Raw genomic sequence first — 22,667 nt, forward strand, 5'->3', positions numbered from 1 at the left:
AGAGTGCTTTGCACATAGTAAGCCCACAATAATTCATCAGATGAACTGAAACTCTACCTGTAATTTCTATGTTCAGCTTATTTGATCATGGGACAGAACTATGCATTCTTTTTCCTGGAGTATTTAACAGTGAGAATTCCTTACAAGGTGATATAATTTTATTCTGACAATTCATGCTTAGGACTTCTGTCCTTTGAAGAGCATCCATTTTTGCACAATGGGTATTATCTGTAAGGAAAATGAAGGAAAGACCACACAGCAGGATCCTGAATGACAATATGAACACCGATACGTTTTTGTAGAGACAATCAGATATCTCATATTCACCTGATTGTGCGTCATCATGGTAATCCACTACATATGTCTAAGATCACTTAACAATGCAAGAATACAGTGCATGCATGGGCTGCATTCTGTAAATAGGATTAACCGTTGAATTCAACCAAGGTCTTCCCTGGGGACAGATTGCTGGAAAATACATCTACACGACATTTAAAAAAATAAATTAACCAATGACACTGGCTCCCATGAGACACATTGTTTCTTGTACATGCAATTCTATCACAGTTTTCCGTAGCTCTCTGCTGACATCCTCGTCCCAAAAGACATAGAATTTCAAAACAGAAAGAAAAACAGAGAAATTGGAGCTCTTCTGTCTCTCCTGCATGAAGTGTTATATACACAAAGGAAAGATGTCTGTATATTAACACAATGTGAACTGTGACGTGGTGAGATCATGTCGGTCTGGACAGTTTTTGTTACGCTGTGGTCACATATAACTTGCCCAAGGGAATGAACAAAGTCCGTATGCACACTGACAAAGACTGGCAGGAGGCCTCAGGAAAATGAAAGCTGTGTTATAGCAGGGGAGTTTGATTTTTTCTTTAAAAAAATGTTCTTTGTTATGATTACTTTTCTTCCCATTTTTATTTAATTAATTTTCCTCATCTGTAAAATAGGGATAACTATTGCGTGTATTTAACATTTTTACTCTGAGGATGAAATGAAACCCTGGTGGATTGCCTGGCAAACAACAGTTAACCCATACAATCCACACCGATATTTGGTTAGCATTAGCTGAACACCTATTATGTGCCAGGCACTGGCCTAAGACTCCAAGAAAAAAGTAGATTGTGGGAGGAAAAAGTGACACTGGAAAGAAAAGCAGAGACCTGATTTTCAAAGGTTTTATAAAGCAGTCTAAGAAATTTGGATTTTATCTTGAGGACAATGGGCTGCCTTTGAACTATTTTATATAGAGCTGGATAGCTTTAGACTTGTGATTTAGAAACATCATTCATTCTGTCAGCATTGGTGGAGAAAGGATTGGAAGGGAGGCAGGCTGGAGGCAGTAGTAATCCCGGGTAGAAGTCATATGTGTGTTGCGGGGTAGGAGGGGGCAGTGTGCCCCAAACTAAGGCGATGGCAATAGGGGTGGACATGGGGAAAGCATTTTTAAATAACTTTTAAAAAATGTACAAAAATGTCATTATAGAGGATTAGCAAATAATATGGAAAAGGCTAAAAAGAGAACTCGTATGTAATCCTTCTATTTATAGGAAAACTCTATTAACATTTTTTTGTGTGTTTACCATTATGGGACTTTTCCTATGTATGTGCACACAGATGGGGGGGCTGTGCATGTGTGATATGTGTGTATGTGTGTATGCAAACTGAGATCTGTCAGCTTTATAACCTGAATTTTCTCTTAATATATCACAAACAACTTTCCACATCATTAAATATTCTTTGGTAATATCAATTTATATGGCTACTTAGTAATCCATACATGTACCATAAATGATTTAATTTAATTCAAACCTCTAGTATTAGACATTTATCAATAAAATGTTATTTTTTTCTTTTTCTTTCCTTTTTTCTTTTTTCTTTTGCTATTATAAACAGATTCTGGGCTAGACATCCTGGGAGCTAAATTTTTAGAAACTTCACATTTATTTTCTCAGCATAGAGCCCTAGAAGTTGAAGTGGAAGGTTGAAAGCTATGTTTGATTTTAAGATTTTTGATACATATTGACAAATTCTTTCCAGAAGGGCTGTATCAAATTACAGTCCCACTAGCAGTGTCTATAAATAGGAAGAAACCCATTTCAGAGTGATTTCAAGGATGGTGTCAACTGGATTTGGTGGGTGGAGAGGAGCAATGGATCCTTGGCAGAATATAGGGGCAGAAGCAATGTGAACTCTGTCAAGAGGAGCAAAGCAATGGGCAGGCCTAAGGAACAGGAGGCTGGGTGGATAAATGATGAGGAAAAAAAAGAAAGGCAACCACAGGAGAGTGGGAGAAAATGAAGAAGAAAAAAGAAAGAAAACTCTAGTGAAGTTATACACCCAGGTCACTTTAATTTACTGCTTTATTCTGCAAAAGTAGCAAATGTAGCAAATGGCTAATCTTGTTTTAGTGTTTGGCACTCTGTGGTACCAAGGTCCAGAGTTACATTCATGTGAATATGTTGATCCATTCTTTTCATCCAGTCACCATTTATTAGGTGTCACCATGTACCAAGTACTATTCTGGATGCTTTGGGTATGGAGATAAATGAGACCTGGTCCCTGCTCTCAAGGAGCTCACAGTCTAGGGGAGAGATAGGCACATCCACAGACCAACACACTGTGGTGTGGTACAGGCTAGAACAGAGGTAAGTACAGGGTCCTGTGGGAGCCAGGAGCCTACTATTGCTTCCTGTGTGCATGTGTGTGTGTGGTAGAGGGACGGGGAGGTGCAGCAAAGGCTTCACAGAGGTGTTGATATTTGAGCTGAGTCTTGAAGGAGTTTCTCAGATGGCTAAGGATCACAGATCATACTCATACTCCTTGTATATTTGTGCGACTGCTCTCAAGGACACTCAGTAAGGCAGTGAGGATGCTGGTGTGTAATCTAAACCCATTCGTGACAACAGCCTCCACTGTTACCTTAATGGATATATGTACATAGCCTGATTTAGGCAATAATATGCTCATTTTAGCATATAAAGGATAACAGGCAAGTGGCATATAGGCTTTTAAAATAGTTCAGATGACACTAATAAAATAATAATATTCAAGTCTACCAAGTCCAAAGACGCAGGCATAGAGAATGGACTTGAGGACACGCGGAGGGGGAAGGGTGAGCTGGGACGAAGTGAGAGAGTGGCATGGACATATATACACGACCAAACGTAAAATAGATAGCTAGTGGGAAGCAGCCGCATAGCACAGGGAGATCAGCTCGGTGCTTTGTGACCACCTAGAGGGGTGGGATAGAGAGGATGGAAGAGAGACGCAAGAGGGGGGAGCTATGGGAACATATGTATATGTATAGCTGATTCACGTTGTTATACAGCATAGACTAACACACCATTGTAAAGCAATTATACTCCAATAAAGATGTTAAAAAAAAAGTCTACCAAGTCCTACAAATTCTACCCCCTAAATGTCTCTCGACTCTGTTCCCTCCTCTCATATGTTGCTCCCTCGGGTCCTCACCAACTCTCTCTGGAGCAGAGTACCAGCCTCCTAACTGGTATCATCCCCTTCCAGTGCATCCTAAAGTGAAAATCTGATCATGGCACTCCTCATCTAAAACATTTTAATGTTTTTTTTATTGCCAATAACCAGTATTTTCCAAGTTTCAGTCATTTGAGTATTACTTGCTGATTTTCCCATATTCACACACCATGTGTACTATTATTTACTTAATATTCCTCTTTAAATCAACTTAAAACTGGTTACTTTCTATTTTCACTAAACCTTTTCCTAAGTAACCTTAGATTTGATGATGTAATTCAGTTTTATTTTTTATAAGCTACATTAGAATATATAATTTATAAAATTTTAAATGTTTGTGGGAATACAGCATAACTACTATGGTAGATGCCCTATACATTTTGAGAAACACTGGTCTATGGGAGCACATCCAAACTTATCATTGTGTTCAAAGTTCTTCACAAATCAGCCCTGACCTCTTCTACAGTTATACCTTCCTTTCCCCAAACAATCTGCAACCCAACCATGCTGAATTCCTCAACATTGAATGGACACGCCTTGCTCTTATAAAAATCCCATGTCTTTCACAGACTGCTCCCTCTATCTTAAATGCCTCCCCTCCACTCTTCTCTGCCTGGCAAACTCATTGTCCTTCAAGACCTATCTGTCATGTCACCTCCTTACAGAAGCCTTCTTCCTGACTCTCCCTTACATTTAGTCACTCCTTCCTTCATCCTCCCATAGCACTTTGAACCTGTCTCTGTTATACTACATGTTACATTATCTCAGACTGATGGGCATCTATCTCCCCAACTAGACCTAGAGAAAGCTCACACCTCGTGCTCTGTTGCATCCCCAACACTTCATGTGGGGCAAAGGTCATGGAGGAGACCGAGTGCCCCAGAAGGTCACTTAAAGTCTAAGATAAAATAAAACCTAAAGTACCGTCAAGGTCCAAATAGCTTAGAGGCATGACATGTTTTTATAAAGAGAATCATCTAATTCAAAGATAGTAATACTGACTACAGTTTTGGCAGACACAATTAGCTACGGCTGCAATAACAGTTAAGCTAATTTGCTTTTGGCAGCTACTTTACAGCAGACACATACTGACGTAGAAACTAAAAGCGAATCATTTGTGTTTTTGCCAAGATGGTCAAATATATCTCACAATAATCTCTCCTTACCACAAATGGAAAGTTAAGAACAAAAGTGAACAGCAGGACCAGCAAACCATGGTGGACAGAGCATGGGCTCTGGAGTCAGAAATCTGTACACCCAAATCCCAACTCAACTCTCCTTACAATCTATGTGACTTTAGGTAGGTTGTTTAACTTCTTGACATTTTTGTTCCCTCTTCTAGAAAAATGGGAAGACTAGTACCTGCTTCATAAGACTCTTAAGATAATGCGACAAAGTGCTTATGATAGCGCCAAAACATTTATGGGCTCAATAAATAGCAATCATTATTGTTGCCCAATGAAATGACTACAGTTCAGGCAATAGGATGCACAAGGACAGCAAATGCATTTCTTAAGAAAATCAATTTATATCACTAGGCTTTAAAAGTAACAACTATAGAGTGTAGCTAAGAATAACCACAAACAAAACAGTCTATAAGACAAAGCTCTTCTTGGGTTTAAATTAAACTCACACCTGGAACATACCACCACACTTCTTTGTGTTCTCCAAGAATTGATCTCAAATCAGGTTCCCCTAGGATGAAAAAACAAAAATCACCTAATCTTAATTTTTTGTTCTTAATTTTATGATACAGAATAATATCCAAACTATGTGGATGCTTTAAAGTGTCCTATTACTATGATCCCAAGCTTTTCAACACTATTTCTTTCCCAATCTATCCCTGCTGACACGTTTTACTCCAGTCATGGAAGCCCACCTGTTATACAAGTGCTCCCTCTTCTATCTACCCTTCTCCAATTCCAACCCCAGTATGAGGAAGCAGTTTCTCCCTCCTCTTTGCCCATTTCAAGTCCACTTTACTCTTTTGGAACCCAAATTAAAATTCATCTCCTTCCCAAAGCCGACCAGGATTGATCTGGAAGGTAGATGAGAGTTTCAAGCCTTCAGCACTTCCAGGGTTAGGCTTGACTTTCCATAGATCAACCCCCACAACCTAATCGGTATCCCCTTCCACTAACCCCTAAGCACTTTTCGCACGCGTTTGTAATAATAAAATAATACAGTCTCGTTTTGCGCAGTCTACTTTATTCTGTAGTTGGTGTGCCCCTTAAATATTTGTCAACATCAATGCTTGCTGGAAAGCCCTAGAGCGCTCGGTTTTTACAACAGGTCTAACTTGCCTTTTATTTTCATCAGAACACTGCACTGAACCTTAAACACGTATTTCTCAAAAGCGAGATTCCTTCCCTCCTCTGCTCCCCATCTCTTCTGGAAATTGAGGGGAAACCCTTTCCGCTCCAAAGACCTGGTCAGGGAAGGGGCAAGCGGCTGGAGGGGCCAATAAAGAGATGGCGACGACCCGGATCTCACCATCAAAGTGGCGGAAAGTGAAAAGTTGACAAAAAGTCACGCCCGGGGCGTGGCAAGGAATTCCCATGGCCCCAGAGGAAAAGGGGTGTGTGTGCATTGGGAGGGGTGTGTGCCCAAACCTGAAGTGCAAATTGAAAGAAGAGAGGAAAAAGAGATCGCCCAACTCCTGCAAGCAGTAAGGAGAGTCCAGACGCCGCCCAGGGAAGACCCTGGTGGAGAACCCTAACTTCAGATGTCTGAGGAGGCACAAGACCGGGGTGGCGGATACGGGATGCCGTTGTGGAGGAAAAAGACAGCGGGCAGATTTGAGGGAAAAGAGAAAAGAGGGCACGCTCCCGAGTCTCCAGGGAAACGGGCTCGGTGAGCTCAGAAGCCCACCCCGCCTCGCGGGCCCGACACCCCTTCCCCCGCGGAGGCGGAGCTGGGCGGAGTCAGGGCTAAGGCCCGCGGCCCCGGAAGCACCCTCCTCCCTAGGCACCCCTCAGTCCCACAGTCCCCAGCCTCAGCCGCTCAGGCTTTCTGTCTCTCTGACCTCCAGCTCCCCGGCTACCGAAGCTCAACTCCTTATAGAACTGCGGAAAATCGGGCCGGCACGGCAGCTTCCGGGCGGGCGATGCCCTCGCGGCGCCCCATGCCGGGCGACAGTCTTCTGAACTCCCCTCCTGGCGCTGCCGGCTTAGGCCCGGCGCCCAGGCCCAGGCTAGACTCTCACCCACTCAACGGCCGCAGCTGCGTCTCCTATTGGCTACTGGTCATCAAGGAAGCCGGAGGCCCGAGCCCTTATCCTCATGGGAAATGTAGTTTGAAGTCTCTGGAGGTTGTTCTTCCTGGTGGGGGGAGGGAGGAGGGTGGAATCCAATATTGACATTGGCGGAGAGGCTCAAGTGAAGACAGGGGATTGTGGGAGATGGAGTCAAGACACTTCTTTTTATATACCCACAATTCCTTCCCCGCCAGCCCCCTCCCGCATTTCCTATTGTCCCCAGTTTCGGCTCGAGGAGGGTATTCTGGATGTTGTAGTTTGGAGTGTGCTGTCTTAGAGAATCTCCCTTCTTGGGGTATGGGGTTGTGCTTGTGGGGACAGATGAAGGTTCTAGATTGATTTTACTGTTGGTTAAGCTACTTGCATTTGGGGGGCAAACACTTTATATCGTGATTTGAAATTCTCATTGAGTTTTGATTCAGTGGCTTTTTTTTTTTTTCTTTCTAAAACCAGGAGTCCTAGCCGCTAGAGCACCAGGGGCTAGAGGCTAGAAGCAAAGTGGCCCTGGCTCTTTCCCCCATTTTTAAAATTTATTTATTTATTTATTTATTTATGGCTGTGTTGGGTCTTCGTTTCTGTGCGAGGGCTTTCTCTAGTTGTGGCAAGCGGGGGCCACTCTTCATCGCGGTGCGCGGCCCTCTCACTATCGCGGCCTCTCTTGTTGCGGAGCACAGGCTCCAGACGCGCAGGCTCAGTAATTGTGGCTCACGGGCCCAGCTGCTCTGCGGCATGTGGGATCTTCCCAGACCAGGGCTCGAACCCATGTCCCCTGCATTAGCAGGCAGATTCTCAACCACTGCGCCACCGGGGAAGCCCGATTCAGTGGCTTTTAAAAAGTGTTATTTATGCTCTGATAAGCTTAGAATTTTGACTGGAATTTTGGAATTTTGTCTGATAAGCTTAGAATTTAAAATTGTCAAAGTGTGTTCTGTGTGAACCATGTGCATTAGAATCACTTTAAAGTTTCTGGAAAGTGTATACTTTGTTTCTAATTGGGAATCATATTTTTTACTTTGAAATGGTGTCACAGTACGCATAGAAATGTGATTGAAGCCAGCCAGAAGAAACCTGTTTAACCTATAATGAAGCCATGCTATGAAGAACAGTGGCCACGATCATTGGTGTAATGTAGCAGTTTAGAACAGGTATACAACTTGAATAATAAGAAATAACTGTATATTTCTTTAAGAAACTATCTTTTTAGTAAAACGTATGTTTAAAGATGTGGATAAAGGAATATGTGGGACACCTAAACACTTTCAAGTGATTAAAAAGTTGAAGAAAATGGTTGTTTATTAGGGCTAATTTCACTCCTGACTTTTGACTTTTCTTTTCTTTGTTAGAGATGAATCCTTATAGCTGAATGGATCGTTACAATTGGGTTACTACAATTTTACTGTTAAGGACAACTTTTTGACCTCCAAGTGGAATGAAGGGAAAGAAAGAGGAATTGCATTTTGCTAAGGTAATTGCCTAAAATTTTAACAAGTGACATGAAGGAAGAAGATGATTTAATAGATTCAATAATTTATTCAGCCAATTGCTTTGTGCAAGGCCCTGGACTAGTCACAATTGCTACAGAATTGGAAAATAGTCCTTCCTCTGAAGCAGCTCACAATCTAAGAAGGGAGGTAGACTATACAATGTGCAAAGTGTTCTAAAAAGTTCTATACAGGGTTCTGTAGGACCATAGAAGAGGAAGAACTCATTCCACTTCTGGAGAAAGAAATGCTTGAATGATGAGCCTTGGAGAACCAGTAAGATATTTGTCATCTTTGGGGCAGGGAGGTTAATCATATTCCATACAGAGAAATAAGGATGTGGAGAGTGCAGGAAACAAACAAACAAAAAAACTTCCATACTGCAGGAACTAGATGGGGCAGGAATAGGGGCCCATTCCAATGAGTTCAAAATATAACCTGAAAGCAGTAAAGAACCATCAAAGGATTTTAAGCAAGGAAATGATATGATCAGTTGGATTTGATGACAATTTGGGTATGAAAAGGGAGGGAAAGGAAGGCATCCATTGTGACTCCCAAGTTCTGATGTGGAAGAGTGAATGGTAGTACCATTCATTGAGATAGGGAACCCAGAAAGAGTAGCAAGTTTTGTGAGGGATAGGAGGGATTCAGTTTGGGACATTTAAAAATTTGAGGAATCTGTGTAACATTTGTGTGGAGATGCCTCGTAGGCTGTAAGGAAATGTAGGTCTGAAGCACAGGAGAGAGGTCTGGGTTAGAACTAAACATTTGGGAGACATCAATAATAAATAGTAATTAAATAAGTAAATATGAACTAAATTTCATGTAGAGAGTGTTTAGAATAGTAAATTTTAGAAGGACAAAGATTCAGTATGGAACCCTAGAAAATAACCATATTCAAGTAGTAGGTAGAGGAAAACATGCCTTCAAAGGAAGCTGAGAAGGAATGGCCTGATAGATGAAGCAACAGAAAACAAAGTAGAATCACTGGAATATTGTGCAGAGAGGTCAAATAAGAGGACAGAAGAGTAACAAGGAACTACTCATTCATCCATTCAACAAATATTTGTTGAGTACCTACAACATTCCAGGCACAATTCTAGATGTTGGGAATAGAGGAGTGGGGGAAAAAAAACAAAGCCCAGACCATATCCCTTCCCTTTGGAGCTTATATTCTAATGGGGGAAACTATCAATAAATAATTAATAATTAAAATACATAGCAGTGGAATTCCCTGGCAGTCCAGTAGTTAGGACTCTGCTTCTGTGCTTTTGCTGCTGGGACCCCAGGTTCGATCCCTGGTTGGGGAACGAAGATCCCACAAGCCGTACAGTGTGGCCAAAAGAAATAAAAAAGAAAAAGAAAAAAAATACATAGTAGTGACACTTAATATTGCTACAAGGCTTATTGGAATGTGTGTGTATGTGTATTTACACATACAAAGGTGAGACTCTTGATGTATTGTTGGTAGAAAGTATGCTTGAAAATACATCCAGGAAAAAATGCTTGAGTATAAGATGAATTTGTGAAATAGAGACCCAGGGTAAATCAGTCTGGCTGGATTTATAGATCAATTGGTAGGCCAAGGTTAAGGCTTAAGAGCCAGTGTACAGCTGAAGTCATGGGCAGAGTTCAGGTTTATAATGTGGAATGTGTTTGGCTTCAATCTTCGACTTAGATGAAGGCTTAGTCGATCTGTTGCTATCTTTACAAGTCAGTGTGGATCCATGGTTAGAAGACCATGGAACCAAGTTTAGGGCTCAGCCTGTTATCAGTGTTAGGCTCCAGTGTTATAGCCATGGTTCTCTCTGTGACAAAGATCAGAGCATACTTCTGACCAGCATGAAAGCTTATTCTGAGGCTGCCTTTAGTCCAGTGTAGCCTGGGTTATACTCATTGTGAAGTCAGTGTACAAGATTTGGGTTCAAATTTTAGCCAGTATTAGGATTTAGTTTATATAAGAGAGGATGTATTCTAAGATCAGTGTTGGGGCTCAGTCTGTGGACCAGCCTTAGACAGACCACATCCAGGGTTAGGGCTCAGCTCAAGGTTTGACTTTAGTTTTTGGTCAGTGTTGGAATCACTTTCATTTCTAGGTTTGGGAATCCGTAAAGGCCAGTATCAGAGCTCTGTCGGGGTTTACAGTTCATGCTGATTGTGTTGCCTGGGGAAAGGCTAAATAAGAATTTGAACAGGATTTATGTTCAGTCTTTCATCAGGTAAAGTTTCAATTATTGTTCATGGTTATAGTTTATTTTTGGTCCAGTATTAGGCCTCGGTCTGTGGCTATTGTTAATGCACAGTCAGTGTCTAAGTTTAATATTCAGTTTGTTGCCATGTTAGGATATTACCTATCATGTGCCCTAGTTTTGTCTCAGACCAGAGTTAGCATTTCATCTATGGACAATGTTAGAGTATAGTTTGTGGCCAGGATTTTAACTATGAATATGAACAGAATTTGGGATGCATATTTGCCCAAAGGACATCCAAGCTGTGGTTTCTGACTTTAGCCAGTGTCAGAGTTCTGTCTTTGCCCATATTGGAATGGTCTGTGGAGCTAAGTCACAGTGGCCAGTGTTGTACCTCATTCTGCAGCCAGAGCCTGGTTCAGTCAGCGACCTGTGTTAACATTTCAACTTGGCCTGTGTCAGAGTTGATTCTGCTGGTAGTTGTCCCATTTTGACTTTGTGTAGAGATTCTGTTCACTGAGTGCTGGTGTTGGTGCTATCTGATTAAGCTTTTGATTTTCTATTAACATTCTGGTTTATATAATTCCAGTATTGTTCCATACACAATACGCTTATTTTTGTTTATTTAGACACTTGAAAGAAGCTTATCATTATTAGTAGCTGGATTGTGTGTTAGGAGATTAATTTGTCAAACATTCTTAGATAAGTTCTTTAATAATGATATTAATTTTATTAGGCTCCTGCTGTGGCAAGTTCTGTTGATTGGTTAACCCAAAACCTTTAAAGTACCCCTTTTCCTTACCTTCCTCAAAATACAGACTCTAAAAGCTAACACACACACGCAAAAGAAACTAACACTACTTTTCTCAGGTGCTTTTTCATCAATGAGGCACAAAAAGAAATATGCTTTGACTTATGGAAAAATTTATTTTCCTGATTAAAGGGACAAAAATCATGGCCAATGTTCCTTCTGTTTCTTTTGAAAAAGCTTTATTTATGCATAATTGATATACAAAAAATTCCACATATTTAATGTATACATTTTGATGAGTTTGAACATATGCATATACCCATGACACTGTCACCGTAATCAAGGCACTGAACATATACATCACCTCCAAAAACTTCCTTCTGTTCTTTTGTGGATTTTCTTTGTGTGTGTGTGTGTGTGTGTGTGTGTGTGTGTGTGTGTGTGTGTGTGTGGTAAGAACATTTAACATGAAATCTATCCTCTTAACATACTTTAAAGTGCACAATACTGTATTTTTAACGATAGGCACTATGTTGTAAGTCTAGAACTTATTCATCTTGTAAAACTAAAACTTTATACTCACTGAACAATAACTCCCCATTTCCTCCTCTCCCCAGCCCCTGGCAACCACCATTCTTTTCTCTGCTTGTATGAGTTTGACTATTTTAGTTACCTCATATAAGTGGAATTATGAATATTTGTCCACCTGTGTTTGGCTTTTTCACTTAGCATAATGTCTTCTATGTTTATCTATGTTGTCACAAATGGTAGGATTTCCTTCTTTTTAAGGCTGAATAATATTTTATGTATATAAATATAAATATATCACATCACATATACATATCTATTTAGATGTCAATGATATGCCTATTTTTAATTTTTGGTGGAACCTCCATACTTTTTTCCATAGTGACTGCACCATTCTCTATTTCCACCAACAGTGTATAAGAGCTCCAATTTCTCCACATCCTCACTGACACTTTTTTTTAACTGATTTTTTTTCTTTCCAGTTTTATTGAGATGTAATTGACATACAGCACTGTATAAGCTTAAGGTGTATAACATCATGATTTGACTCAAATACGTCATGAAATGATGACCACAATAAGTTTAGTGAATGTCCGTCATCTCATATAGATACAAAATTAAAGAAATAGAAAACAAATTTTTTCCTTGTGATGAGAACTATTAGGATGTACTCTCTTTTTCTTCCTCTCTCTCTCTCTCTCTCTTGCTTAAAGCAAACAAGTTATTTTCTTTTTCTTTCTTCCTTCCTTCCTTCCTTTCTTTCTTTCTTTCTTGGAGTATACTTGATTTACAATATTGTGTTAGTTTCAGGTACAGAGCAAAGTGATTCAGTTATTTTTTTCAGATTATACTGCATTATAGGTTATTACAAGTTATCTAATATAATTCCTTGTGCTGTACAGTAAATCCTTATTGCTTATCTTTTATATATAGCGGTTTGTATCTCTTAATCCCATACCCCTAATTTGTTCCTCCCTCCCTCCCTCTCACATTGATATCACTTATATGTGGAATCTAAAAATAATACAAATAAAACTATATACAAAAACAGACTTACAGATGTAGAAAACAAACTTATGGTTACCAAAGGGGAGAGGATTTACTGTCTTAACACCTTTCATATATAGCATACAGCAGTGTCAATTATATTGATCATGCTGTACATTACATCCCTAGTACTTATTTATCTTATAACTAATAGCTTGTACCTTTTGACCACCTTCATCCAATTCCTTCTGCCGCCCCCCACCCCTTGCATCTGGTAACCACAAATCAGATCTCTTTTTCTATGAGTTTGTTTTTGAAGTATAATTGATCTACAATGCTATGTTAGTTCCTGGTGCACATATAGCACAAATTCTATATTTCTATACATTTCAAAATGATCACCACGAGAAGTCTAGTTACCACCTGTCCTCGTACGAAGATATTATATAGTTATTGACTATATTACCCACACTGTGCATTTCATATCTGTGACTCATTTATTTTGTAACTGGAGGTTTGTACCTCTTAATCTCCCTCGCCTATTTCTCTCCTCCTCCCATCTCTTTCCCCTCTGACAACTACCTGTTTGTTGTCTGTATCTATAACTCTGTTTCTGTTTTGTTATGTTCGTTCATTTGTTTTGTTTTTTTAGATTCCACATGTATGTTAAATCATACAGTATTTGTCTCTCTCTACCTGACTTATTTCACTTAGCATAATACTCTCTAGGTCCATCCATGTTGTGACAAATGGCAAAATTTCGTTCCTTTTTATGGCTGAGTAATATTCCATTGTATAAATATATACCACATCTTCTTTATACATTCATCTATTTTTTTTTAGATTCCATTGGTCTTTTGCTTTTTATTTTTCTCAGTAGGACATATACATTCACCTATCAATGGACATTTAGGTTGCTTCCGTATCTTGGCTATTGCAAATCATGCTGCAGTGAACATAGGGGCACATATATATTTTTGAATTAGTCTTTTCATTTTCTTTGGATAAATACCCAGGAGTGGAATTGCTGGATAGTATGATAGTTCCATTTTTAATTTTTTGAGGAACCTTCAGACTGTTTTCCATAGTGGCTGCACTAATTTACATTCCCACCAATGGTGCACAAAGGTTCTCTTTTCACCACATCCTTCCTAGCACTTGTTATTTGTGTTCTTTTTGATAATAGCGATTCTGACAGGTGTGAGGCAATATCTCGTGGTTTGTTTTTTTTTTATTTTTTTTTATTTTTGGTTGTGTTGGGTCTTCGTTTCTGTGCGAGGGCTTTCTCCAGTTGTGGCAAGCGGGGGCCACTCCTCATCGCGGTGCGCGGGCCTCTCACTATCGTGGCCTCTCTTGTTGCGGAGCACAGGCTCCAGACGCGCAGGCTCAGTAGTTGTGGCTCACGGGCCCAGCTGCTCCGCGGCATGTGGGATTCTCCCAAACCAGGGCTCGAACCCGTGTCCCCTGCATTATCAGGCAGATTCTCAACCACTGCGCCACCAGGGAAGCCCTATCTCGTGGTTTTGATTTGCATTTTCCTGATGATTAATGACCTTGAGCATCTTTTCATATACCTGTTGGCCATTTGTATGTCTTCTTCGGAAAACTGTCTATTCAGTTCCAACTGAATTTTATGATTGTTTTTTCTTTAAAATGCCATTTAATTTAAAATGCCATTTAATTTAAAATGCCATTGGGGGACTTCTCTGGTGGCACAGTGGTTAAGAATCCACCTGCCAATGCAGGGGACACGGGTTTGATCCCTGGTCCAGAAAGATCCCACATGCCATGGAGCAACTAAGCCGGTGCACCACAACTACTGAAGCCCATGCACCCTAGAGCCCACGTGCCGCAACTACTGAGCCCACGCACCGCAACTACTGAAGCCCGCATGCTCTAGAGCCCACGTGCCGCAACTACTGAGCCCACATGCTGCAACTACTGAAGCCTGCATGCCTAGAGCCTGTGCTCCGCAACAAGAGAAGCCACCACAATGAGAAGCCCGTGCACCGCAGCGAAGAGTAGCCCCGACTTGCCGCAACTAGAGAAAGCCCACACGCAGCAATGAAGACCCAATGCAGCCTAAAATAAAAATAAAAATAAAATGCCGTTGGGATTTTGATAGGTATTGCATTGGCTCTGTAGACCACTTTGGGTAGTATGGACATTTTGACAATATTAAGTCTACAATCCATGAATGAGGGATGCCTTTCCAGTTATATTCATCTGCTTTAATTTCTTTCATCAGTATTTTATAGTTTCCAGTGTACAAGTCTTTCACCTCCTTGATTAAGTTTATTCCTACGTATTTTGTTGCTTTGATGCTATTGTAAATGAGACGTTTTCTTAATTTAATTTTCAGATAGTTTGTTGTTAATATATAGAAATGCAACTGATTTTTGTATCTGATTAACCTTTTACCAGAGTTTGAGGATTACCAATGGCCAGGTTAAGACTTACTATGAAGAAGGTTTTAGGGCTAAGAGTGTAAACATGTTTCTCAGGTTGGCTGCCAATGTTATATGTCAGTCTACAAATAAAGTTAGTGTGAGAATGGACAACACATAGGATCCAGCTTGTGTTTAGATTTAGAGGCTCAGGCAGCAATCAGGGTTTGGGGCTAAGGCTGTTGCCAGGGTTTGAGTTTAGAGTGTTCATGTCCTGTTGTCAATTTGGGACTTAGACTCTGGCTAGTGTAGCAGGCATTCTGGTATCAGTAGTAGAGTTCAGTCTGTGCTAATTTTTAGCGCCCCTACCCTGCCCAGTGTCATGGGTATATCTCTCCCCAGTTGAGGGCTAGGATTGTGGCCAGACCGACTGCTCAATCTCAAGCTAGTGCTAGGACTCAGTTTGTGGCCACTAATATAGTGAACTTTGTTTATGGGGTTAAGAATCAGTCTGTGACAGAGTTTAGTACTCAATCTTAGCCTGTTGTTAGTTCTAATAATATGAGGAGGGTTTTGATTTAACCTTGTAGAGTTAGGAATCATTCTTCAGCCAGGCTTAGGGTTTAGTCTTTGGGTCTCAGATTATGGGCAGGATTTACAGTCTTTGTCCCAAGGCAGTGCTCAGAATGTACCCAGCAATAGAGCTCCCATGGTGCTCCCTTTGCCATGGTGAGTTGTATCTGTGCTCAGGGTTAAAATTAATCTCTTGTTAGGTTTTCGGCAAAGACTAAGAAAAGTATTTGTTTTGTTTTGTTCTTAATTCATATTCAAAGTTTGGGTTCAGTCTTTGCCCAGTTTTGGTGAACCGTTCAGTTTCTGGCGTTGGCTGTGTCTGTAGCTAGTATTAAGGTTAAAGCTGTGGTCAGAGTTGGGATTCAGTCTGGGGCTAGCATTTAGCCAGAGATAGGTTCAGTCTACCCCAAAGATTCAGGATCAGTCGTTAGCCATTTTGGGAGCATAAGTTTTATTTTCAGGGTGAAAACTCAGGCTAGAGGTTAAGTCTTATGGGCTCAGTCTGTGATGAGAGTTAAGAATTCAGTCTGTGACCGGAAACTGAGTTTGTAAACAGTTAGAGGCTATAAGATTTAGGGGCAAAATCAGTGGCCATTGATGAGGCCCAGGTTCAGTGGATTATTCCATGGTCAGATTTATGAACTCAGTATCTGGCCAGGTTTAGAACTTGAGCTATGAACAGAGTTAAGTCTCAGGCTGTGGCTATGTTCAGGGTTCTATCTGTGAACAGGATTCGGGCATAAGATGTGGTTGGACTATATCCTCAAGTTTTGAAGAAGATTTGGTTTCACTTCTTGGCCAGGATTAAAGCACAGTCTTTGGCTAAGTTTACAGTTCAGTCTCTGTACATGTTTTTGTTTCTGTATGAGGCCAAGTTTAGTAGTCATTCTGTTGCCAATATTGGGGTCATTTTCTGGTTAGTGCTAAGTCGGTGGAAATTGTAGCTGGGTAGGTTTCCAAGATCAGATCTCAGGCTGTGACCAAGTTAGAGCCTCAGTTTGTGGTGAGGGTTAGAGCTCGGTCAGTGCGTATGCTGAGCACTCATTTTGTGGTCAGTGGAGGATATTAAGTATATCCCAGAGTTAGGTCACAGTTTGTAGCTCAAACTTGAGACTCAGCCTGGGACAGGTTTAGAGGCTATGTCTGATCATAGGTTGGATCTCTGTATCACGAATTAAGGGCTTATCAGTAGCCATAGTTAGGGTTCAATAGGAGATCAAGGTTAGAGACTCATTCTGGGACTGGTCATAACTACACTACTTAGTCTTGGACCAGACATAGCCAGTGAGTATGTGACTAGATCTAGGGACTCAATTTAATCAGAGTTAAGGCCTTGGAGTATGGCCAGAAAGAGGCTCAGTTTATGGATAGAAATGAGGTCCCTATCTGGGACCGTGGTTAAGGTTTCAGTCTGAAATTAGGGTTAAGTCTCCAAGTCCACAGTTAAGGATTCAAGCTATGTCTTAGGTTAGGTATTTAGTTGGAGCCCAGGGTTAAACACAGGAATTGTATTCAGTGTTAGCAGCTTGGTCTCTGACCAGACTTAAGAGACCTGCTCTTCAGCCTGTGGTCATTGATAGTGGTTTGTTAATTATATCTGAATAAAGTTATCATAAAAAAAGTTTTAAAAAAAGAAGAGGACTCCTACAAACAAAATAGCAGGCATGATTCAAGGAAGGAAACATGGAAAGAGGCTGATTACTGAATCAGGACCAACAGTGTCCTTGCTGTCTCAGAGTTTTATGCTTTGGAGGGGCAGCACATGAGACTGAGGTGAAAGGAGGAAACTGGTCAACAGGAAGCTGTACCCCAGGGAAGTGGATATGTGTTTTTTGAAGGAGAGAACCTTTTAAAAGTTGTCTGGGTGGAAGTAGTGCAAGTTTTTAAAATTTGCAAAGGATGGAAGCTCCCATTTGCTAAGTTCTTCCATCACCTTCCTAGTGCCAGTAATGGGCTTTCCTGAGCACTCTTTCTAAAATATTCCCCCACCTTTCCCCACACTACACTGATCTCCATCATACTCCCATATGCTCAAAAAATATCTGTGGAATGCATGCACACATGTTTTTTTCACTTACATTCTCCCATTAAATCTTAATGACTGTCCTTTATGATAAGTGTTTTATCACCATTATACAGATGAGGAAACCAGTTAAGCTAATTAAGAGACTAACAGGATCACACAGCTGGTAAACACAGAGCCAGGTTTCAAATCCAGTTTTACCTTACTCCATGCTATGCTCCTTGCATGCCACTACTTGGCCTGTATTAAGTTTGTAAGATTTGCATCTCACCTTCACCCCTTGACTTTATAAACTTCATTTCATTTAATTCTCACAACAACTCTGCAGAGTTGTTCGTATTATTATTTTCCCCCTTTTACAGTTGAGGAAATACGTTCAGAGAGGTTAAGTGATTTTTCTCAAAGTCACACAGCTAATAACTGGCAGAGGTGAGATTAGAACCTAAATATGTCCAACCCTCAGCTGAAGTTTTTCCTGGTGTATCATGCTGCCTCAGAGTACCTCAGCCTCCAGGAATGACTTTTGATGGACATTGTGGACTTTGCTGCAGGCTGACGTTGGGAAGGATTTAGTGGTAGAAATATGTGAGGCTTCCACTATGCAATTCATTACAGTAATTTAAACCTGTGAGGGATTGAGAGTGCACAGAAGGGGGCCTACCATAATCTCCATGGGGTAGATGTGCTGTAGGGCACCCCCTCCATGAGAATCACTAAGTATAAAATGAGAATTACTGATGGTGTATTATGCATGTGACGAATGTAGGAGTGGAAAAAGGTTGATGGTCGCTGAAGTAGGCCTCCATATTTTTGTCTATATCTAAGGACCAGCCCTGCCAACTGTATTTCTATGGAGCTTACCGCCAACTTTCCATCATTTCCACAGTCTGCTTATGACTTGGCTTATCTACATTATATCAGGCATCCACATATTCCCCTAGGACGTTTATATGCTGAGGTCAAGAGGAATTGATTATATTTCTGCCTTCAATATGGCTGAGTAAGCTCCTACTGGACCTATGGGACAGCATCAAGACCAACACAATCACAATGGGAGTCCTAGAAGAGAAGAGAGGAAGGGGTAGAAAGAATATTAGAGGTAATAATGGCCAAAAACTTCCCTAATTTGATGAAATACATGAATCTACACATCTACAAACTCCAATAGAATAAAATTAAGCCACTTTTCTTTCTTTCTTTTATTTTCCAGCTTTATTGAGGTATAATTGACAGATAAAATTGTAAGATATTTAAAGTGTACAACATGATGGTTAGATATATGAGTTAACATATCAGTCACCTCACATATTTCCTTCCTTCCTTCCTTCCTTCCTTCCTTCCTTCCTTCCTTCCTTCCTCCCTCCCTCCCTCCCTCCCTTCCTCTCTTTCTCCCTCTCCCTCTCTTTCTTTCTTTACTGAGAATATTTAAGTTCTACTCTCTTAGCAAATTTCAATGAAACAATCCAATGTACTTTTCAATGCTATGGTCGACACATATTTTTTGGCTATAGTTTAGTACCCTTTCTCCAGACAAAATCTTGTGCATGAATTCAGTATATTAAAAGAGCACATCAGAGCTGTTCTGTTCTAGTCGTTCCTGATGCCAGCCATGGTCAGCACTTTGCCATAATGTACGCAGTGCTTCTATCCTAAGGTCATGTTCTCTGCATGTATAGTGGGCATAACTTTGCCTTAAGTGATCCAAAACCCTACACTCAAAGTACTGTGCACTTCGGGGGCTTCAGGCTGGAGGACAAGTGCTGTCTCTGGCTGGAAAAAGTGAAGAATGGACCTGTATCCCAAAACCAAGGAGGCTTCAGCATGGCCTCGTTTGTGAGTCTCACTACTTTTCTTTGTGCTCCTCCTTGACTGACCTGACCATGGACCATGATCCATTATTTATAATTCCAAAATTCAGTAATCTCTAAAAACCAAAAGTTTTCATAAGTTTGCTGCCAAAACTCATAGGCAGCAAAACTTGACCTGAATTGATATGAGGCCATGTATAGTCTTTATTTAACCTGTTTATGTGACTATCCATTTCACTATGAAATACTAATGTGTTTGTAACACCCCCCCGGGGGTGTTATATAATATACCATATATTCACCATATTGCCTGTCCAAAATACCCCAAATTCTGAATTTCAGAAAACATCAAACCCTAAGGGTTTTGTATGAGGAATTTTATTATTTTTATTTTTTTATTTTTTTTTGGAGTTTGGCCTCATTTTATTACCATATTTTAAGGTTAAGATAATCCTCAATAACATAAATTTGGTAACTGATTAAATTGAAGTAGTAACAGCAAGGGTAGATGTTGTGTCCAGGAGACAATTTTAATAACAACAGAAATGTGGAGGCGGCGGAGAAATTATTAAATTAATAGAATTAACAGTGCTCTGAAAGGCAAGTCAAATATTATAGTTTTTCCATCCCCTACCTCAAAATAACATTTGCCTCCATTTCAAGTTGAAGGATGAAAGTGCCAGGATCATAACATGCTAATAGATTTTTAGTACGAGGATGTGCAACGTTACTGTTTTTTTTTTTAACATCTTTATTGGAGTATAATTGCTTTACAATGGTGTGTTAGTTTCTGCTTTATAACAAAGTGAATCAGTTATACATATACATATATTCCCATATCTCTTCCCTCTTGCGTCTCCCTCCCTCCCACCCTCCCTATCCCACCCCTGTATGAGGAATTTTAGAAATGTATATTCTTTTCTCCTTGCTGTCTTGTTCTGATGTCACATTCCTCACTTTGTCCAACACCGAGCAACATCTGCCAAGGCCAGGGAATGAAAACACTGATTTTTTTTTCCTTTACTTTTACCCTATATGGGTCTTTTAATTTAAAAGTAGGTTTCTTGTAAAGGACATAATTGTGTCTTGCTTTTTTATTCCATGTGAAAAATCTATGTCTTTTAAGTGGTATTTTTAGACAACTTGCACTTATTGTAATTATTGATATAGTTTGCTTGAAATGTACCATCATGCTAGCTGTTTTCTATTTATTCCATTTCTTCTTTGACTTTAAAATTTTTGCACTTTTTAAAAATTGAGCATTTTTGTTCCATTTTACCTCTACTATTGGCTTTTAATTTGTACCTCTTTTAAAAAATTCAGTGGTTTCCTACAGTTTACAATATACATCTTTAATTAACTGGGATCTGTAATAGAAATAAGATGAAATTTTTCTTAGAAACAAATTCAATAGAAAATGTGAAACACCTTTACAAAGTATTTGCCTAGACCAGAGAAACTGAATGTGATAACTGGAAACAGTGTCCATACCTAGACCTAATATAGTATGTGCCACTCTCATAATTTATAAGTGGGTAAAGTTGACAATTAGGTAGACCTCACCCAAATGAGGGTCCCTTGTTCCTTTCCTGACTACTCTATATGCCACCCTGGCTTGTATATATGAGGCTTGACTTGAAAGTGAGAAATTCAGCTGTCAGAACACTGAATTTTTTTTTGCAGCAAATCTACATATCATAAAATAAATAATAATAACTTATTATGACAGGAGAGGAAGTGGTAAGCAAAATAATATCTTTAATTTTTAAATTTTATTTTATTTTTTTTAACATCTTTATTGGAGTATAATAGTTTTACAATGGTGTGTTACTTTCTGCTTTATAACAAAGTGAATCAGTTATACATATACATATGTCCCCATATCTCTTTCTTCTTGCATCTCCCTCCCTCCCACCCTCCCTATCCCACACCTCTAGGTGGTCACAAACCACCGAGCTGATCTCCCTGTGCTATGCGGCTGCTTCCCACTAGCTATCTATTTAACGTTTGGTAGTGTATATATGTCCATGCCACTCTCTCACTTTGTTCCAGCTCACCCTCCCCCCTCCCCGTGTCCTCAAGTCCATTCTCTAGTAGGTCTGTGTCTTTATTCCCATCTTGCCCCTAGGTTCTTCATGACCTTTTTTTTCCTTTTTTTTCAGATTCCATATATATGTGTTAGCATACAGTATTTGTTTTTCTCTTTCTGACTTACTTCACTCTGTATGACAGTCTCTAGGTCCATCCACCTCACTACAAATAACTCAGTTTCATTCCTTTTTATGGCTGAGTAATATTCCATTGTATATCTGTGCCACATCTTCTTTATCCATTCATCTGATGATGGACACTTAGGTTGTTTCCATGTGCTGGCTATTGTAAATAGAGCTGCAATGAACATTTTGGTACATGACTCTTTTTGAATTATGGTTTTCTCAGGGTATATGCCCAGTAGTGGGATTGCTGGGTCGTATGGTAGTTCTATTTTTAGTTTTTTAAGGAACCTCCATACTGTTCTCCATAGTGGCTGTATCAATTTACATTCCCACCAACAGTGCAAGAGGGTTCCCTTTTCTCCACACCCTCTCCAGCATTTATTGTTTGTAGACTTTTTTTTAAAAAAGTAATTAATTAATTTATTTTTGGCTGTGTTGGGTCTTTGTTGCTGGGCGCGGGCTTTCTCTAGTTGCGGCGAGCTGGGGCTACTCTTCGTTGCGGTGTGCGGGCTTCTCATTGTGGTGGCTTCTCTTGTTGTGGAGCACGGGCTCTAGGCACACAGGCTTCAGTAGTTGTGGCACGTGGGCTCAGTAGCTGTGGCTCGCGGGCTCTAGAGCGCAGGCTCAGTAGTTGTGGCACACGGGCTTAGTTGCTCCGTGGCATGTGGGATCTTCCCAGACCAGGGCTCAAACCCGTGTCCCCTGCATTGGCAGGCAGATTCTTAACCACTGCACCACCAGGGAAGCCCCTGTTTGTAGATTTTTTGATGATGGCGATTCTGACTGATGTGAGATGATATCTCATTGTAGTTTTGATTTGCATTTCTCTAATGATTAATGATGTTGAGCATTTTTTCATGTGTTTGTTGGCAATCTGTATATCTTCTTTGGAGAAATGTCTATTTAGGTCTTCTGCCCATTTTTGGATTGGGTTGTTTGTTTGTTTGACATTGAGCTGCATGAG

General features: G+C 40.2%; 2 protein-coding genes across 7 annotated transcripts in view; one reads left to right on the forward strand and one right to left on the reverse strand.

Annotated features, from left to right (window-relative positions):
- The window catches only part of ENOX2 (ecto-NOX disulfide-thiol exchanger 2), a 262,533-nt gene extending 255,792 nt beyond the window's left edge, over positions 1–6,741 (reverse strand). For 2 of the 5 annotated variants that reach the window (XM_036840857.1, XM_036840855.1), the window contains exons 1-2: positions 6,710–6,741; positions 5,151–5,199 (exon numbers count right to left, since the gene is read on the reverse strand). The gene's annotated coding sequence lies outside the window, so the exon portion shown is untranslated. Of the gene's footprint in view, positions 1–5,139; positions 5,200–6,529 lie in introns of those variants that run through there. The other 3 variants (XM_036840853.1, XM_036840858.1, XM_036840856.1) reach the window with 3 other exon arrangements.
- A 265-nt stretch (positions 6,742–7,006) lies between these two features.
- Positions 7,007–22,667, forward strand: part of ARHGAP36 (Rho GTPase activating protein 36) — a 174,829-nt gene continuing 159,168 nt past the window's right edge. The window contains exons 1-2 of one of the 2 annotated variants that reach the window (XM_036839099.1): positions 7,007–7,055; positions 8,104–8,225. The gene's annotated coding sequence lies outside the window, so the exon portion shown is untranslated. Of the gene's footprint in view, positions 7,056–7,807; positions 7,906–8,103; positions 8,226–22,667 lie in introns of those variants that run through there. The other variant, XM_036839096.1, reaches the window with a different exon arrangement.

Source organism: Balaenoptera musculus, chromosome X, assembly GCF_009873245.2.
Source record: "Balaenoptera musculus isolate JJ_BM4_2016_0621 chromosome X, mBalMus1.pri.v3, whole genome shotgun sequence".
Lineage (NCBI taxonomy): Eukaryota > Metazoa > Chordata > Mammalia > Artiodactyla > Balaenopteridae > Balaenoptera > Balaenoptera musculus.